A 21,533-nucleotide genomic window follows, 5' to 3' on the forward strand; every position below is an offset into this window, starting at 1 on the left:
GACAATTCAGCAGACAGAACCGCATTGTTGAAGATTATTGTGTGTATCCTATTATATCTAAAACTTGAGAACCTTTGTACAGGTTACCTTAGTGAGTACTAAAGCATTTCCAAAAAAGGACGACCATTAGTGTTGCTTGGGTATTGTATTTTTTTAATGATCACAGACCACAGGCCCTTTCAGCTACCACCTCCACTTTTATTAAGGTAAAGCTCCATCTGCCATCAGTTAGCTCATTCATTGGTGTTATTTGTTCCCAGGACAGGTGAGCTTTTACATACAGGTGGTTCCTACTTTTTTCTTTACCTTTCTGTTTCTATCTTTCTTTGTTTCTCTTCCAGGTGACATGAGGGAGAAATGGAACACGCACGCGTGCGCGCGCACACACACACACACACACACACACACACACACACACACACACACACACACACACACACACACACACACACACACACACACACACACACACACACACACACACACACACGGGATCCCTAACAGTCTGCCAACACATTCTTTTGTGGACACAGCAAATTGATGCATATTCTTCCCATAGCCTATTTTTTAACTTAAAATTGAACATGTAAACACACACCCACTCACACACAGATGGGTGCATACCTCATTGAAATAAACTGCCATCTCCTAAGGCAAACAGCAAATATAATTACATTTGTAATGTCAGAGAAATAGTTGGTCAATATTTGCCTAGTCTGTTACTGTTGTGAAATGGGGAACTGACTGTGGTTACCATGGTGCGCATGATTTTGACAGTTAGCGTTAAGGCACAGAAAGTCTCTCTCTCACTCACTCTCACACACACACACACACACACACACACACACACACACACACACACACACACACACACACACACACACACACACAGTGTGAAAGAGGTTTGCAGAATAGCACTTTCACTTTGATATTTGGATTGTTAGGTCAGTAAAGAAGAATTAGAACCTGGGAGAGGGAATCCATTGGGCCAAACATATTGATCATTTTACAGTAGATTCGTCAGTGTTTCCTTTTTTAACATGCAAACACATATGTTTTCACGTAATTAAGTTTCTATAATGTCAGAGGGAGGAAGGTAATTAAGGATTTTGACAAGTTGACAAGTTTACATCTGAAACTATACAAAATCTCCTAATACCTCCTTCAGCTGAATAATGAACACTTTTGTTTGAACAAAAATAGACTGAAGCTTGTTAACAACTTGAGAAAGTTTTGTTTTTGCCATAGGAATTTCGTGTATAACACAGAAACAGACCAGTTTCAAACCAATTACTGGTGTGTTTGTAAAAGTGCAGAAAATTTACAAAAAAATGCCATTTAGAAAAAGATAAATTATTTTATTAATAGCACAGCATTAGTCCTATTTATCAGTAAATCAGTAAGTTTGCTTGCTTAATACTTGGTAATTTATACGTAAACAGTTCAGGTATGGTATGTTGTAGCAAAGTAAAAATGCCAAGAGTGTTGTTGCCAGAGACAAATATAACATGATTGTCATTATCAAAACATACACTGTTTAACGTTTCTGAAAATAAGTGTAGTGTACATTGGATAGTTTTCTCTGTATTTATTCTTTTCTGATGCCATGTTTTCATCAATGATAATTTTCAAGGTGCCTGCACTCTGCCTATTGTTATAGACAACTACACAGTTATCTCCTGCCTACCCCTGTCACAAAAGTCTGCATCCGACTAAATATTCTTCATTTAGAGCAGAAGAGCTGAATGATAAACTTAAAGTGGGTCTGTTACTGTGACTGTATCATTTTTAGTTTGGCCTGCTTCCTCTATCCCTAACCAGACTAAATGCTAACTTCACATGTGGACAGTCAAATCGTACTAGTAATGAGAAGGCAATTACACTGGCCTCCATCTACAAGGTGAAAGAGTCTGCCATGTTTCACTCCAAGGTATGTGGTAAAAGTGAAATCAGTGGCATATTACTCTGTCAGTCAGTAACCTTCCAGGCCCTTCTTTCTCCCAGACACACTGACTTTTGTGCCCTTGACTCTAATAATCCCTCTCTCGCTGTGTGAAATATCTTTTCATGCCTGCACTGATGATCATAATGGTTTTCTGTCTGAGCTGCAGACTAGTGATTGGCCCCAATTACTGCATGAACCTGAGGCTTCAAATCATCCTATCTATGCAAGGTGAGACGTGTAATGGCAAAAATGTATTTAGGCCTGGTTTCCATCCCCTGCCTGTATGCACCTTGATAAATCACACTTAATGCACATTTAAAATCACAGCGAATCCACTGCCAGATGTTTATCATTACTTTCCTCTGTTGTACATTTATTTCCATATACAAGCCATATGTGCCCTACAAAGCCCACTTTTCTTCTTTAGCAGTGATTGCTTTGAAGCTTAATAGCTCAAAATGTATTTATTTCTCCAGTTTCCTACCCCCTTTACTTACAGAACTGCCACTGTTCTCTGGTTTTAACAATATATTGATGACCACTTCTAGTATAGATTATAAACAATGGTCCAGTGGTAGAAAGTGCCTTAATGTTGCTCAGTTTAGGCAGATATGTAATTGGCTGTTTGTATTGCCAGTTCAGTAGGGTTTTCCACTATTTTTAGTCTAAAAGAGGGTCCCTTGTCTGGACCCAGGTGCACTGTGTCTCTGTGATCAGACGTAAGAGACACAGATTGACTCCAGCCTCTTGCCCTGTAGAAGCAAACCTCTGCCATCCAAATTGGCGGTTGGCTTGTCTCACAGCATTCATCATTCCTGCTCCACTTTCAGCTGAGCTTGCCTGCTATTTTTCACTGAAATACCCCCACTTACTCTTCTAATGCTCGGCCTCTTCTTTGCGCACCCTTGTTGTTTTGTTCTCTTTCTGTCTGTTTCTGTCTCTGCATTTTCATCATTTTCTCCCATGCTCCTCCTTTCCTTTTCTTTCCTCAAACTCAGCCCCTGCCTCCAACTCCCTACCTCCTTTTCTCAATCTCTTCTGTCTTTTGAGTCCGTTGAATCTCCAATACTGCTCCACCTCCATCTTTCCTAACTTCTTTCTCTGGATTCCTTTCCTCCCTCTCAGCCCTCCATCAATCTATTTTTTGTCTCTCTCCTTGCCTCTTTCTGTCAGTCTGACTCTTCCTCAGTAACAGTAATGGACTCTCGAGTTGTTAAGGAGAAGAGAGAAATCCCAAGTGAATCGATGTTTCTAAGATGTTGTCAAACTGTTGCCGTGAGTGCTATGGTGGGCCCCTGCTGTGCCTAACTTGTGTGAGCTGAGCATCTTTGCTTAAACCCGAAATGTAATCTTTCTCAGAAAACATTGAACTAGATAGATTAAATAGCCTGGGGTCTGGTTTATTTCTGTTGCTGGCTGCTCTGCAATCTTTATCTTTCCTAATTATGTAGGTTGTAGTTTGTAATGAGCCCCTGCTTTTTTTTTTACCTAAGACAAAGTTAACATTGTAAACAAGTTTGTAGTAATGCAGTGAAAACAAAAAAAGGGTAATCTTCAAAAAGAAAAAAGTATGAAAACATCCTGTGCCCTGCGTACCTAGGTGCATAACATCAGGTCTGATTACTCTCCCAACTCCACCTGTATGTCACCAGGAAGAATACAAAAAGAACAGCAGGAGGAGCATCAATGGGGCCAAGAACTGTTGTATCAATCCTGTAGTAAATATTGTTTGTTTTGTATGAGTAAGCACATTGTGAGCAATGTATAATCCAAAGCAAAATTCCTCGTATGTGTCCTCATACCTGGCAAATAAAGCTGATTCTGATATTCTGAGTGTCTGAGGCAACCAGTTCCATTTCTGTATTGGTATTGCTCTGTAGTTGCATCAGGAGAATATCTGCAGATGAGGATGGAAGATGTGGTTGTGCTTGTGTTTTTCTGTTTGTGTAGTATTTTGGCTTTACATTATACCGATAAAGGATTTTTAAGGCCGATATCGATACAAATATTTGGTGATTTAAAAATCCGATATTCCGATATATCGGCCGATATGTATTTAAAAAAATAATAATCCAGAAACGCGTAACAAAACATAAACAGATTTCCCTAACAGTAGTTATTTGTAGTAGGGATCGACCGATATGGATTTTTTAGTGCCGATACAGCAGATGCCATTTCTTTAAAAAGAATAAACAAAAACACAGATCAGTGTCACTTCTGCAATCATCTTACATTCATATCACCCAAATTATGTCTGAAATGTGCATCATATGGATGGGTGCACTGCATATGGTTAACTGTGCAAGGGTAAAAGGCTTTCATCAACAACTACAACACAGCCTTGATGATGCATTCCTTGCTGACATATTATAAGACAGATATAATCAGGTCATCACAAAATGTCCTTTGTCAACACATTTAAATAATTTAAGAAAACAATAAACCTGAAAAGTAGCCATTGAAATAAAGTGCTTGATTTGTAATTACATTTTTCTACATCAAATAAAATGAGCATGTCTAAGGCTAATATGCCGTCTAATATGCAAAGACAACACACTAGTAGGTCTAAACGAAAATGTAAAGGAAGCTGCCAGATTTGTCAACCACATAACATAAATCAGCAGAGGAAAATAACGTGATGTCAGATGCACATTAAGCAACAACAACTTAATTGTTCAAGTTTCTGTTCTAAACTGCATCAACGTTAAAAGGTACAAATATTCAACCACGTATAAAACATGGTCTGCACGTGAACCGCAGCCTCTCTAGCAACACAGAGCTACCTGTGTGGACGCCTGTCTGTAAATAATGCCGGGAAAATTGGTGAATGCAGCAGCCACGTATCGGCGATGCGATACATGTAAAAATGCAAATATTAGCCCGATTTATCGGCCGGCCGAAGTTATTTCCGAGTCCTCACTAAAATAATATGATAATGCAATTTAAAAATAAACTTGTTTGTTTTATTGTCACAACAGAACAGAGGAACATCAAAATATATTAAAGTTCTGATAAATAAAATGTATAAAAATACAAACTTAAGATATGAAACATAAAGTCAAAAACACAAAAAAAAAATTCTGTGTTGCCAACAGGGACGTTGTAGAGTGCTCTCTGGTGGACAAACTATGCAACGCCAACACTTATAACATGGTTGAAGGGTGTTTCGTCCGTTTTTATTTTATTTTTTTATTTTTTAAATTTTGTTTCGTTAAAATTCGTTTATTGGCCATTATAAATGCCCATACCGATAGTTTGGAAAATGCCTAATATCGGTCGATAATATCGGCCCGCCGATATATCGGTCGGCTCTATTTTACGTATACACATTTGTTCTATATGTTTTTTTGTAACTGGATATTCACATTAATTATGTTCAGGGCTGCTCGATCTATTAATCTGCGAATATTTTTTTTAAATAACAGTTACATCTATGAAATGTGAAATAGGGAAGAAATATCCATCTCAACTTCCCAAGGTCCTGTCTTCAAATGTCTTGTTTTATTCGACCTACAGTGCAAAACCTTAAGATACTTGATTTACAATAATGTATGACAATGAAAATCAGGAAATTCTCACGTTGGAGAAGCTACTACTGATAAATCAACTAATCATTTCAGCTCTAATTATGTTCATGTGCTTCTCACCTTGTAAGGTTGAGATATGAGGAGTTTGTCATGTAGCCAGTTGAATTGTACTAATACCATAACTTACTATAGCAATGCGTGTTGATTGCATTATCATCCACGGCTGAGTGGTTGCTCACCCTGCTAGACAGATAGACCAACCGCTAAAACCCCAAGGCCCCTCTGTGTATGCATGTCATAGTGTTTGTGTGTATGTGACTGTGTGCCTGTGTGAGTGCTCACTTGTAAAATGTGATTGGAGGTGAAACTCGTAAGTCCTCTAAGGCCCATTCACAACTTGCCACATCAGTGAGGCAAGCGTACAGAAGCACACATATGCACGAGACACAGATTTACACAAACACACAGATGTTCTGACACACACACACACACACACACACACACACATACACACACTAAATGCAATCAAACTATTATTTATATACAGTGAGGAAAATAAGTATTTGAACACCCTGCTATTTTGCAAGTTCTCCCACTTAGAAATCATGGAGGGGTCTGAAATATTCATCGTAGGTGCATGTCCACTGTGAGAGACATAATCTAAAAAAAAAAATCCAGAAATCACAATATATGATTTTTTAACTATTTATTTGTATGATACAGCTGCAAATAAGTATTTGAACACCTGAGAAAATCAATGTTAATATTTGGTACAGTAGCCTTTGTTTGCAATTACAGAGGTCAAACGTTTCCTGTAGTTTTTCACCAGGTTTGCACACACTGCAGGAGGGATTTTGGCTCACTCCTCCACACAGATCTTCTCTAGATCAGTCAGGTTTCTGGGCTGTCGCTGAGAAACACGGAGTTTGAGCTCCCTCCAAGGATTCTCTATTGGGTTTAGGTCTGGAGACTGGCTAGGCCACGCCAGAACCTTGATATGCTTCTTACAGAGCCACTCCTTGGTTATCCTGGCTGTGTGCTTCGGGTCATTGTCATGTTGGAAGACCCAGCCTCGACCCATCTTCAATGCTCTAACAGAGGGAAGGAGGTTGTTCCCCAAAATCTCGCAATACATGGCCCCGGTCATCCTCTCCTTAATACAGTGCAGTCGCCCTGTCCCATGTGCAGAAAAACACCCCCAAAGCATGATGCTACCACCCCCATGCTTCACAGTAGGGATGGTGTTCTTGGGATGGTACTCATCATTCTTCTTCCTCCAAACACGGTTAGTGGAATTATGACCAAAAAGTTCTATTTTGGTCTCATCTGACCACATGACTTTCTCCCATGACTCCTCTGGATCATCCAAATGGTCATTGGCAAACTTAAGACGGGCCTTGACATGTGCTGGTTTAAGCAGGGGAACCTTCCGTGCCATGCATGATTTCAAACCATGACGTCTTAGTGTATTACCAACAGTAACACGGTGGTCCCAGCTCTTTTCAGGTCATTGACCAGCTCCTCCCGTGTAGTTCTGGGCTGATTTCTCACCTTTCTTAGGATCATTGAGACCCCACGAGGTGAGATCTTGCATGGAGCCCCAGTCCGAGGGAGATTGACAGTCATGTTTAGCTTCTTCCATTTTCTAATGATTGCTCCAACAGTGGACCTTTTTTCACCAAGCTGCTTGGCAATTTCCCCGTAGCCTTTTCCAGCCTTGTGGAGGTGTACAATTTTGTCTCTAGTGTCTTTGGACAGCTCTTTGGTCTTGGCCATGTTAGTAGTTGGATTCTTACTGATTGTATGGGGTGGACAGGTGTCTTTATGCAGCTAACGACCTCAAACAGGGGCATCTAATTTAGGATAATAAATGGAGTGGAAGTGGACATTTTAAAAGGCAGACTAACAGGTCTTTGAGGGTCAGAATTATAGCTGATAGACAGGTGTTCAAATACTTATTTGCAGCTGTATCATACAGATAAATAGTTAAAAAATCATATATTGTGATTTCTGGATTTTTTTTTTTAGATTATGTCTCTCACAGTGGACATGCACCTACGATGACCATTTCAGACCCCTCCATGATTTCTAAGTGGGAGAACTTGCAAAATAGCAGGGTGTTCAAATACTTATTTTCCTCACTGTATATATATTAGGGGTGGTACGGTTCATGAAAAAACATCCGAACCGCTCGGTTCGCTTGTCATGGTTCGGAGTGTGTGTGTCGCACGGTTCGTCAGTACACTGTTAATGTGCACTAACCACTTACTGCTGTAATGCCTACTTTCGACACATATGTTAAAACACTTACTGGAAACGACAAGGGGGATGAGCGTGATGAACGCAACACATGGCAGCTGATTGGATGAACGCGTCACGTAGTTCTTGCTGCTCCCGAATTTCAAAACAGACTCTAATGGCGTCTCTTTCTGAATACGATCTCGTATTTTACGAAAATAGTTCACCGAAAAGTGTTTCTGAAAACATTTTAAGCGAGAAATAGGCCATACAGTTGCTGAATCTGTCTGCTTTTTTGATCGGCAAAGGTCAGTTTAAAAGATTTTCGTCAGATTTTGAGAGGCGCTGAGCTGACCGCTCCTCAGGTGGAGTGTGGAGTGCTGCAGGTCACGTCACATGCAGAAATGTCAAGTGGGAGAGATAAGGAAGGCTGCCCGGAGTTGGAGGATGCGCCAGCGTCGTATAAGTCTGGTGTATGGGAACATTTTGGATTTCATGTTACCTATGATGACAGTGGAAATAAAACAATAGATAGAACTGCCACTGTGTGCATGTATTCTGCAACATGCATTCAATATGCTAATTTTAGCTATATATCATATGCTAAAGTATATTTCTGGAGTGTTAAAGATTAAAAGAAAAAATAACAAGAACTGAAAACCGTGATCCTAAAACCGTGATACGATCCGAACCGTGGATTTTGTGAACCGTATACACCCTGTTGGTACACGATCCGTTCTGCCTGCACGATCCGTTCTGCACATGCGCAAAATGTTCGCGCATGCGCGGTTGTACGAGGATTTACGACACTGCACAATTTGTTCTACGCTTCCGGTCGACAGCCAAGCTAACGTTAGTTTAGCTAACCGCTAATTCGGCTAACCGCTAGCTGATTGTAGCGGTCTGCCGTTAGCCTCCACAGTCAAGCTAACGTTAGTTTAGCTAACGGCTCATTCGGCTACCCGCTAGCTGATTGTAGCGGTCTGCCATTAGCCTCCACAGGCAAGCTAACATTAGTTTAGCTAACAGCTAATTCGGCTAACTGCTAGCTGAGACAGCATGTAATAACTTTAAAAGACCCTCAAAATAAAACTTGAAAATAAACGTTGACATATATAACAAACACGTAACATATATAACAGCTGTTACGTCAGTTCTACTTTACTTGTGCTCATTTAAAATACAATTACTCAATACTTGTCTTTATTGTTATTACTGTGAAGTCTTAATTTAGCTGTAGCCTGCTTTTCCCATTAAGTTTGAGTTAACGTTATTTTAGTCTGAATCTAGCTGTCACTAGCGGTTAGCCGAATTAGCTGTTAGCTAAACTAACGTTAGCTTCCCGGTGGAGGCTAGCCATAGGCTAGCGTGGAACAGATCGTGCAGGTCGTATCCTCGGTAAAACAGTATTATCTTGCGCATGTGCAGAACGGATCGTGCAGGCAGAACGGATCGTGTACCGACATAATGATGATGATATATTAGGGGTGTAACGGTACGTGTAGTCGTACCAGACCGTTTCGGTACAGGGCTTTCGGTACGGTGCACGTGTGCACCGAACGCAATCTTTTGTGTGCGGAACATAGGTCAATTTTCGTGTTTCCACACGAACATATTAAGTGGCGGAAGTCTCCTCGTTCAGCGCAAATCTGCGCAGCCCTGCAGCTGATTCTGAAGTTTTCATTGGTCATGTCAATATGTCAATCACTGTACAGATTGCCTACACCAAACACTGATCTCTAAACCTACCCGCTGTCACTGTAACCTAAACCAATGAAATCGACTGCAGGGCGGGATTTCCGTTGAAGTGGTTTGGGGAAAAAAATAAAAATCACACACCGCGTGCTGTACAACAACATACACGGCACGCTTTAGCTCAGCTTCTCGCTAGCTAGCGTCATGGCCAATGTAGACAAGCCCATAGACAGTACGGACAACCCGGAGCATGAAGAGCCACCCATATCATTAAGGTCTCCTGTTCGGGAACACTTCGGTTTCCCAGTGAAATATGTCAACGGACAAAGACTAGTCGATAAGACGAAAGCAGTGTGCCGACGTTGCTAACGCACTTGAAAAGGCATCACGCGAGTGTGAACATCACTACTACAAGGAAGAAAACGACTGTAATTCAAACGCAGCTCCCGTTGGCATTTAAACAGACCTTTGCTGGTAATTCCGATCAGGCCAACGCAATAACGAAAGCAATTGGTGTTTTTATAGCAGCTGATCTACGACCATACTCGGTTGTTGACAAGTTGGATTGATAATGCTGCACTGTAATCCATAGTTAGTTCATTATATTTTATTATGTGATATTGGTTTGAGACAGAGTATTTTATTTAGTGGTTTGCAGCACTATTTTTCTTATTCTTCTTTTATTTTATATATATTTTATTTATTATATTTTATTAAAAAGTGTTTTAAAAAGTGTAAACAAATTGTTAAAAAAAGGTTTATAGTAATAAACAACCTGCAGTTTAATGTTTGCATTTCTTTCCCTTACTGTACCGAAAATGAACCGAACCGTGACTTTAAAACCGAGGTACGTACCGAACCGTGATTTTTGCGTACCGTTACACCCCTAATATATATATATATATACATACATACATACATACATACACATATATATATATATATATATATATATATATATATATATATACATACATACATACATACACATATATATATATATATATATATATACATACATACATACACATATATATATATATATATATATATATATATATATATATATATATATATATATATATAGCAGGGTTCATACGTTTTTGAAAAAACCTAGAAACCGTTCTATTCGGGGCGCGATATTACGACTCCCACTATGAACCACATAAAGTCATTCATTTTATTGTTAAACCTCTGAGGGTAAACTTTAACACAGATTTTTATTCTTATTGTATAATGTCGACTGGCATTTTCAGGAATACATAGTCATAGAAAATTGCCAAAACGTCATGGAAAAGTCATGAAAAGGTCATGGAAAAGTATTGGTTAAAATGCGTATGAACCCTGATATATATATATATATATATATATATATATATATATATATATATAATGCACTAAAATCTTTAACTGCATTCACCACTTTGCACTATTAACCCCCCTGGCTCATGGACTATATCCAGGGGAGAGACAACAATATTATAAACCTACTTGGAGTTTCTTTTCTTGGTGATTTTTGGTGGCCATTTTCAAATGCACCAATGTGATTTTTAAAGACACAAGACAAGTAAAGTGACCAGCTGAGAGGATAATGATTAATCACATCCTCCGATGATGGTGAGTGGATCACCGCCCCACCCTGCCTTCCAGTCCACCTGTCCAAGCCAGTCAGCCTGGCATCCAGCTGTTCAATCAGCCAATAAGGCCAGACAGGCCTTGTTAGCTCAGTCAAGTGTATCCATTCACCCCAAAGCCACCCCTTTGCCCCAGCATGCTTGCCCCTACAAACCACTACTGCACTGTATCCCAAGGTCAGCATGTCCTGTGTATTTTTGTGTGTGTGTGTGTGTGTGTGTGTGTGTGTGAGTAAGATGGGAAATGGGGGCGCAGTGGAGAAGGAAAGATAATGTGTTTGAGATGGAGGGTGGAATGGATGGAGGCAAGGAGACAGAAATAACGAGGGAGATGTGTGTGTGTGTGTGTGTGTGTGTGTGTGTGTGTGTGTGTGTGTGTGTGTGTGTGTGTGTGTGTGTGTGTGCGCGTGCGCGCGCGCATATGCATTTGTGCATGTGGGAGTGTGTGGAATGGGGTGGAAAGTGGGTCATGGTGTGGTCTGTGTGAAGCACCAGGAACATCATATTGACCCCTAGGGCTTGCTGTCTTCCTCAAGAGACACACACACACACACACACACACACATATACACACCCAAAATTCTCTGCCTTTGCCCTCATGTCATCTATCAGGGCTGAAGACCAGAGGGAAATCAGAGACTGCATAGGTCTGTGTCTTTGGTCTGGAAAATCTGCACATCTCAATCGCTCAGATACTTTGTTTTAGTTTAAGTAGTCTGGGGAAATGACTGAATGGAGTGGAGCCCAACAGTTTGAGAAATGTAATCCAAATTTGATTGAGAATCAGTGTACTGCAAAGACAGCAAGTACAAACAACCATTTCCATTCAGTCTTGTTGCTTTTCTGTACAGTTAAATATGCCTGTATAGCTTAACTCTACCTGCTCGTCTCCACTAGGGACAGATATACCTTGCACAGTGTATGCATAGCGTTCGAAGGAATGTCAGAGAAAGTTTGGCAACTTGTTAAGGTAGGTTCGTCTGAAATGGAAAATATGATACTGTAGCCTTCGTGATAGCAGTGAAAGCGGGGGTATATGCTTGGAAAGCAGAGTCTCCAGAGCTCTTTTACCTACATATATTTACAAGATCTGACTGCAGTAAACTTCCGTGAACTGCCTGAAAAACCCAAGCAGGATGCTGGATCAGTGAAACCTAGACATGCTAAGTACTCTCCTGGCAGGGAGCAAACAAATCTGTCTGCAGAGTAATCACCATGGGAGCTCCATAGTACTAGAAAGCAAGATTGCTGTTTCATTTTAGATTGCAATCACATCAAAACAAGTCTTTAATTATTTAGATCACAGTGCAAACTAATGAGCGGAATGTGTTACTGTAAGCCTGTCCTTTTCTGCAAATCAAATGGATACATTATGGGAGGAGTTTATTGCTTTAGGAAAGACTTTATCACTTTCACCTTAAAATGTATCCAGCATACAAGGATCCTTTTAAGTGTATAGAAGTTTGTAGGAAAGCACGGCTTCCACTGCAAAATCCTACAGAGAAATCATCATTGAGCATTATCTTTCTATAAGATGGTGATCATCTAAGGACACTGTAATTTTACTATGGAGTGGGAAAAATGAAAAGCAGAAAAGTCTGAGGTTAATATTAGGGTTGGATGGTGCAGTTTAAATTGTAAAAGGCTGGGACGGCCTCTAGCTCACCTGGTAGAGCGCGCGTCCCATGTAGGCTCAGTACTTGCCAGCGGCCCGGGTTTGAGTCCGGCCTGTGACCCTTTGCTGCATGTCATCCCCACTCTCTCTTCCCCATTTCCTGTCTCTCTTCAGCTGTTCTAAATAAAGGAAAGAAATCTTAAAAATATCTTTAAAAAAAAGGAATTATAAAAGGCGGAGAAGGGGAAAGGAGAAAAAAATAGATTAAACCTTTGGATCTGTGGAAAACATTGGGAAAGACGAGGTGAGAGTGATGTTATATGGTGGTTAAATGAGATGGGAGAGGAGGGGAAATAAAGAATTTGTTTAATATGGGGAAAAGGAGAATAGAATAGCTAGAAGAATAAAGTTACATAGGGGGAAAAGATGATGTGATAAAATGTGTATGCTGATAGGAGCTTAACAATGCTATGAGAATCACCCATCTCTTACCTCCCACCATGTCTGCGGCTTACATGTTTACACTCTGGTATCTCCAGTAAAATACAGTTTTTCAACTTTGAAAACCGTCTTTACTTGCTTCAGGTAGTATATTTCCAAACTTGTTACTCTCATTTTCAGCAAACAATGCCATTCTGTCTTTGGTTGACAATGTGAATCTACCTCAGGCAACTCTGTGCCTTACAGATAATTTCGGCCTAAATATTACTACATTTTAACATTCACACAGAAAGCTAATATTCAAATTTAGGAAAACTGGCTTTTATTGGCATAAAAAGGACACTAGTAGGGTTTCTTTATATTATTACTCATTCGTTATTCATTAATGGGCTGTATCTTGCTTTACTACTCTACGGAATGTAGTGCATTTTATTATAGCACTGCTTCTGGTCATTGATTTAATATTGATACAGTCATGTCTAGATCTAACTTTTGTGTTGCATGCAGCCTAAAGTAGCAGTATAAGGCGGAATGTTCACTTTCTCTAATAAGATTTGCTTCCCACTTCTCCTTGTTCCACTACTCAAAATAATAGGGTAATAGGATATGTGTCTCACCTTTACTTTGAAGGTGTAGTACATCAAAGAATGAAACTTAACAGGTCAGATATTTAGTTGTGTGTGCTGCACTGCCCATAGTGTTTAACACTGGCAGTAAGGTGATTTAAACAGTTACTTTTTTCCTCTTCATTTCTACATACCCGTTTTGTATGACACACTTCAAGGTCCGTCCATTCCCATTTATCCTGGTCAGAGTCATTGGGGGGGGGAGTCATCAGTCTAACACACATTGATTAACACATATAGACAAACTCTACTACTCACATTTACACCTACAAGTCTCCAAGTCACATAACCTGCATGCCTTTGCATGGAAACTCTTGCAGACACAGGGTCAAATTTTACACAGAAAGGACCATGCTGGCTACTGGAGTCCAACCTCTTATGAGGTGACAGTGCTAACCACTGCATGACTGTGCCGCCTATACGTTTAGATACTGTACCTACCAATGTTGTTTTCTGTTGAAACACACACATTCCAGTGGAGGCAAGGAAACTTAATACACCATTGTCCTGTTTTCCAGCATTAATACCCTTATAAAACAGCAATTTTGCTTTTACTCTCGTCGGCTTGGCACATGCAAACTACTGCACTTTGACTTCCTCTTGTTAAGCGATAGTACTTGTTCTTCTGTAATCTTGTAAATGTCACAACGGACAAAGGACAAACTCAGTTGTTTAGGTATTAAAGCAGTCCCATGCTACATTTACCTCCGCCATACACACCTGATATAAGTTCTTGGTAAGCGTGGACTCAAGAGTGCAACCCTTTCTACATTGTTGATTTTGAGACCCCCGAAAAACATACTGTTGAGCCGTAGCTGGAGGATGGGCTTTTGAAGTGATGAATCAATTAAAATTACACATCTAGACTCCTGCATCCAGGGTAGTACTCCAAATTGACTTTATATGCTTTGTATTGTGACTGTTACATGTTGTATGCTATTCTGTTGACATGTTGCACTATGTTCCATGTGTGCAATGGATATACATCATGTGACGTGCTGTTGTGCAAACCTGCATTTTTACATGCAGTTGCACTGTGCTATATCTTTAATGTTGTGCAAAGGTAAAATGCAGCTAGTAAGTAAATATAGTTTTATTCAGCTACTTTTAGAAAAGTAACAAACCTTACAGTATCTATGTGAAAAGTTGTTTGTCTATTTACAGTACATTTGAATTTACAGTTGACAGTTTCATTTGTGAATTGGCACATCTGCATACAGTGGATGCATGGGAGTTCAGGGAAATTACCTTATTCCCATTCTGTCTGTTATTGTTTGTGTGTTTCCCGGCTTTCTGACCTGACAGCTGAGCCTCCTGTCTGTTTCTCTGTGGGGTGCTAGACCTGTGGGTCGATCAACAACCGACATAATGTGCAAATACAGCAGAATACATCTTTTGTTTCTGACAAAAAATATTTATAGAATTTCAAAGGTGAACACACACAAAACCTGGCAAGTGTACTAAAACACGTTGGCCATAAAATGTATATTTTGTATGATAATGTTTTGTTTCAGATCAGAACAGGGTACTCAGTAATGACACTCACCCACTTACTGTTTGTTATTTTATTACCATGTAAAGTGCCTTTGAGTACCCTTTAAAGTGCTATACAAATAAAATGTATTAATTATTACTCTCTTTTTATTTGCTTTCCCCCACTGTGTCCTCTATCTTTCTCCCCCTGTACCCTCTCTGGGCTTTCCATCTTTCATCTCCACCACTTAGTTTTTCTCCTCCTTCCTCATTTCACATTTAGTTTTGTCGCGCTGTCTCTGTTTCTCCTTATACTCATTTTTGCTCACATTGTTGGTCATCCTTAAATCCCATTTGGGTATTGACTATCACCTGCCTCCACTTCACACTCACCTTTCTCCTTTTATTCATCTGTTTTAGGATGACCCTCTTTAATGACTCTATTCCTTTAATCCTTTTTGTCTTTCTTTTGATATACACAAGCAGCCATCTGATCCTTGCTCTCACTCGTTCTTTCTTTTGTCAATCTTTCCATCCATACTTATTTGATGCATGCACCTGCTCCCATAACCCTTTCTCCTCCTCTCCATCGGGAGTAGTGTGATTGAAATGTGTTATATATGACCTTGTGTATATGGTTACACACACACTGACCCCAGGTGTTGTCTTTCTACTATCCCAGTCTCTCTTGTATGATTTGGTTGCAGGGTAAATTTAGGGTGAATATCACAGAAACACACACTCACACAGAAGCACACACATGAGTAAACCTCATGGATTTGATTTAGTCATTTGTGTCAGTAGTAATTCTTCTTTTGTGTATAGTGGGGTCAACTGTTTGAGAGTACTGGAATTCCTTATATTTATATTGGAGAAACACACACACACACACACACACACACACACACACACACACACACACACACACACACACACACACACACACACATTTAGGGATCAGCTATTGTGGTCAAATGGAATATAATTCTTATATTGGATAAAATATAAAACAGGCTTTTCATCTGTGGACTGCAGACTGAGTGAAAGAGTTATTATTACACTGGTGTGTGTATTTGTAGGTATAAAGCTAAGTTCAAAATTTCTAAAATGAAAATTAGCCTTATTAAATTGTTTCTCTTTGAGAAGTCCCACAATTGTGCAAAGGCAGTAATTGTGTCATTAGAAACAGTTATTCATCACACACATTAGGGGGACTGGTAAAATCATCATACAATTTTCTGATTGACCTGATAAACCCAGGCAGTTAAAGACAACAATTACAAACATACATTGCTGTACCATATTTAGCTTTGTTTCATTCTTAATGTTGTTATATTCTTACATTTCATTTATTTTGCTTTTGTGGGTACTTCATGTTACATATTGTGTTTCTTTAAAACGGCAGCCTCCTTCTCACGCCCTTCACAGCTATAAACGCACGCACGCACACACCTCAGCTTGTCTCACCTTTCTTGATCAGATAAAAGATTAGTCAACAGTTTTTGTGCACATTCTGTACCAACGCCTTGCCTGATGGCCATGTTTTGCAAAAATAGCCAAATCCCTACCCTGTCATTGGCTGCATCTCCATACCTATGCAAATCTTATGCAAATTTAACTTTATACAGATTTCCTAATAGCAGCATTTTTTTCAGTGGTAGAATATACAGTATGTGTACTTAAGGCTAAGTCATTGAAGGTTACCCCAGGCTACATTACCACACCTCTACTGTAAACTGTCAGCATACAGTCTATGTGGCTTAATGCCTTCCTTTTAAGAGTTACATTGCCAGCTGCCTTATGCTAGCCTGACGTCGCTATACTCAGATTCTAGTCAGAATATGAGTCTGATACTGCTCCATTGGGCTGTGATTATGGGGCGTGTTTCAACCGAACCAGGAAAGAAAATGCCTCTGCACTCAATTGGATAGACCTACAACCAATCGGAGCAACAGAGTATGTGACGTATGTTGTAGGAAGGGCGGCAAAAACATCTTTCCTATTGACAAATGCCTCGATCGTGGTTCTCTGTTTCTCTTTTAAAATTAATGCGCTGTCGATATCTTCTATAACAGACGCGATGGCAGAATCTACACATCTCAATTCTCCAGCGGCAGCCATCTTTGTTGTAAACAAATTCAACCCAAGCGCTCTTTGGTGACGTGGTTGATTACATTACTGTTGATCATCTGTCCATTGTATAAAGCCTGCCCTGACAATTTGATTGGTCCAAACAGCTCTGGTTTGAGCATAGTTGCCCCACAACGGTTCAAGTCCAGACCGAACTTCTCGACCTCAAATGTTGTGGGCAGGGCTAAGTTCTGCTCTCATCCAGGCTAGCTTTATGTAACAGTTTGTTCAAATTGCACATTCTTTTTTCAACATTATGAATATCTAGCTTTTAGTAATGCACAATTCTGCATCTTCTAGATTCTGAGTCGTCATTAAGATTATTATTACCACTGCTTGGCCAAGTCTGAGTTGCTGCTAATGACAGCCAGTATAATACATTTTTGTGACATGGATGATAGCAGTTATGGCTTGATAAGTTTCTAATGAGATGAAGTTCGCTTAGCAGAAGCAGCCGTCACTGAGGGTGTGACAGCCATTGTCAGTGCATTTCTCTAAATGATTTTAATGGAAGAATAAGAGTGTTTCCAGGCAGTAATTCTGTGGTGTTAACTGTGGAGATGTATGATTTCTTTTTTCGTGACGTTCCTGTAATGCATCATTAGACATTGCTTGCACTGTCTGAAAATTAGGCAGCAGAGCTAAATGTATTTGACCTGAATATCTCAAATATCCAGTGATGTCAGAGCAGAGTCTGCCACTCATTAAAAAAGGTTTTACTTTGATCTGTAAGGTCCTGGTTCTAAGATCAGGCCTGTGTAGAGTTTCTTGCATTTTTCTTTGTTCTAGAAAACTCTCACAATTGAGTTTTTGTTTGCATTTTGAAAGAGATTTACAGCAATGTCTACATTCATTGAGGCAAATTGATGCAACTAGATTATGTTTTACACCAGACAAGTGCTCATAATACTCAAAGGAAGAATGCTTGTTTTGCTCTTTATCTTAAAGGTCCTATGACATGCTGCTTTTTGGATGCTTTTATATAGGCCTTAGTGGTCCCCTGATACTGTATCTGAAGTCTGTTTCTGGAAATTCAGCCTTGGTGCAGAATTACAGCCACTAGAGCCAGTCCCACAATGAGCTTTCCCTAGGATGTGCCATTTCTGTGTCTGTAGCCTTAAATGCTATTGAGGAGGAGAGAGGCGGGGCAAGGTGGAGGGTGGGGGTGTGGCCTTGACCAGCTTGCAGCCACGGTTGTAGCTCTATTTCCTCTTGGGTGGGCCAAATTCTCTGGGCAGCTGTGGGTGGCTGGCGAAACAGAGAAAAGGGAGGTAACCTTTCCCCTTATGACGACATAAAGAGAAGATTCCAGATCGGCCCATCGGAGCTTTCATTTTCTCAAAGGCAGAACATGATACCCAGGGCTCGGTTTACATCTATCGCCATTTCTAGCCACTTGGGGACCATAGGCAGGCTGGGGGAACTCATATTAATGTTAAAAAAACACATAAAGTGAAATTTTCATGCCATGGGACCTTTAAATGAAGCATTAGGTTCGGCCAGAAACAGCACTGCTTTGCGATTAGATTAAGGTTGATTTTGGTACTGTTGCGATTAAATGGCTAGACATTCGGAAATAAGTCTTAACGGTCTCTGATAATAGCATTTATATCCAGGATTAGGAAGAGGGAAAGCAATAGACTGGAAATAGAGATCAGTAATTCCTGTAACAATGATTATTATTTAAGGGTTATTTAAAGCAAAAAGAAGCTTTGAAACTAAGGCATGTTACTAGCATATTTTTGTTTTACTGTTTGCTGTAGTTCGTTTATAGTTTGTATCTGTACTGGTAAGTTGTGCTGACTAGATAGGATTGTTTTGCAGATGTTTGTATCTGTCTTGAGTGTGTTAAATTGATGTAGAGCTTGTTATTGTTGGTCTGGATAGCTTCCCACGGGACAGAGAGGAGACAGCAACCACACAGCTGAGACCACTCCCAGTAATCGTGTGTGTGTGTGTGTGTGTGTGTGTTTTGTTGTGACTTACATTATTTTAAGGCTTTAACAAGACGTGCTGTTACTACAAACAGCTGTACTACTGTTTTTATGAGACTTTATTAAGTCTTGCTTACTGTGTGATAGATACAATCATCAAACACACCTCAAGGCACTACTGTGTTGTCACATTTTAAAAGATTAAGTGGTTCCTATACAAGTGGTTTCATATACATGCAATATAAACGTAATGCCTTATAACATTGTGAATTAGTTGTGAAATTACTTTTTGGTCTTTTTTGACATTAATAAGTGGTGCAAGGGTGTAGAAGATTAATTGAAAATGGTTAGAAGCGTGCTTCATTTACAATCTCTTGGCATAATGTTTTTCTGCCACAAACGCAAATGTTGTCTCTGCTTCACCCGGCATATAACGCCGCGGCTTGCCGTTCTAGTGTGCGTGATTTGGTTATCATTGGGGCGGATGCAGTGGGCTGAGCACTGGATCACAGCTGAGCTCCTGTATCGGACGATGGCACAGTGGCCATTCCATCCTTCATGGTTACAATAATATGTTTATCCAGTACAATTATCAATGTTAACAAGCACATTTTTAGCTCTGTTTTCTCAGCGTTGAGCTGTTATGTGAGAGACTCATTTACACTTTTTTTTTTTTTTTTTAGGGGTGCGTACTACGCAGGAGGTGGCAGTACGCAGTAAAAAGTGAGGGTACTCATGTGGACAACACAACTTGCATCTTACGTTTTTGGGATCATCTTTTACTATTTCAAAGTGCACCAACACTTTAGATTTTATTTTCCCACACATTTTCAGTTAAAGATTGAAATCCCTGCCGCCAAGATGCTCCTCCATCGGTCATGGATCATGGAAAGTGAAACTTAAATCTGTCATGGGGCGGTTTGATTTATTCACGCACTATTCACGCATTTGTTTCTTTCTTTTCAATATATTATTTACAGCATTATATGTTGATATTTATATCATAATAGGCTGTATTTTAACTTATTGGGAGAAAACAGGTAGTTCTATGTAAAATCAGACATTGAGCACGTCCATATAGCCAAAATGACATGATCCTCGTTTCCTAACACCTCTGCAAAGATTCAACTGTGAGATTGGAAGTTGAATCAGGCTCCTTCGATCGAAGCATCGAATATTCGACTATTCCAGGGAACCCCTACTGCAATAGATCTTTTATTTTCTAATTCATTGCAACATAAGAAAGCTTTTTTGCACACCTCTTTTGTCGGGCAGGTGCGTAGGATATGATCAAAAGTAGCAGATCAAAAGCTTAGAGAAGAGTCCCGCACACTGACCATTACGCAAGCAATAATTTATTTAGAAAAAATACAATGTTTTGGTCTCAGAGCTTCATCAGGTAAATTCACACATTCACCTCAACCATAGCCTTAAATAGTTTGGTTGACTAACCAGGACCAATCAGGTCCGGCTCTTGAATGACGCCATTCATTCACAAAGTAGCACTCCCATCACGGACCGTGAACAGGAAAAGGCAGAAAAAATGCCACTCAGTACATTTAAAAACAATGGATAATCAGACCAATTTTGTTATAGGCTCATGATCAATGCATTGTCATTAGCCCAATATTTTTCTACTCTTAATCAGAGAGGACACAGTCCATTCAAAAGTGGATCATTACATTGGTTAAATTACATTATAACGGTCCATATGCACCTGTACAATGAACAATTTTCTAACTCATGCAAGTCTGCATGTGCAACTAAGCTATTGATTGTTCAGTCAGAATAGGAACGATAGTAAAGACTTTTAACTTTATTTGTGTTTCATTGTAAATAATTTAATCAATGTCCTTGGTCCGGAAAGTGTGTGTGGGGGTGGGTGGGTGTGTGTGGGTGTCATTTAAACATATGTTTAAATTTTCTTAGTTTAAGTCATTTGTAATGTCAAAATAGGCCGTTTGTTTTTATAATTCAAACATAGGTGGTTGTTTATTATTCATCCATTTTTTTTGTCAAATTCTGGAAGCTATGTAAGACACTCAAGGACACTATTTGTCAATTAACAACAGAAGACCTAGAATAGGCAATTGTAAATGCAAGACAGATGCAGTTGAAAGCTCAGGAAAAGTTAGTAAGTGGTCCTGTGAGTTGAAGTTGTTTTGTCACAGATGCTGGTCCTAAGGTAAACAATGAACCTCCTTGATCAATATTATAACTCAGCTTGACCACGTCAGTGATGCTCACAGCAAAATGAATAGGGTTACTATGGAGT

General features: G+C 39.7%; 1 protein-coding gene across 2 annotated transcripts in view; it reads left to right on the top strand.

The window, feature by feature from the left end:
- Positions 1–21,533, top strand: part of cdkal1 (CDK5 regulatory subunit associated protein 1-like 1) — a 292,036-nt gene that overhangs the window by 26,047 nt on the left and 244,456 nt on the right. The gene's annotated exons all lie outside the window — the stretch shown is intronic.

This window comes from Sander lucioperca, chromosome 10, assembly GCF_008315115.2.
Source record: "Sander lucioperca isolate FBNREF2018 chromosome 10, SLUC_FBN_1.2, whole genome shotgun sequence".
Classification (NCBI taxonomy): Eukaryota; Metazoa; Chordata; class Actinopteri; order Perciformes; family Percidae; genus Sander; species Sander lucioperca.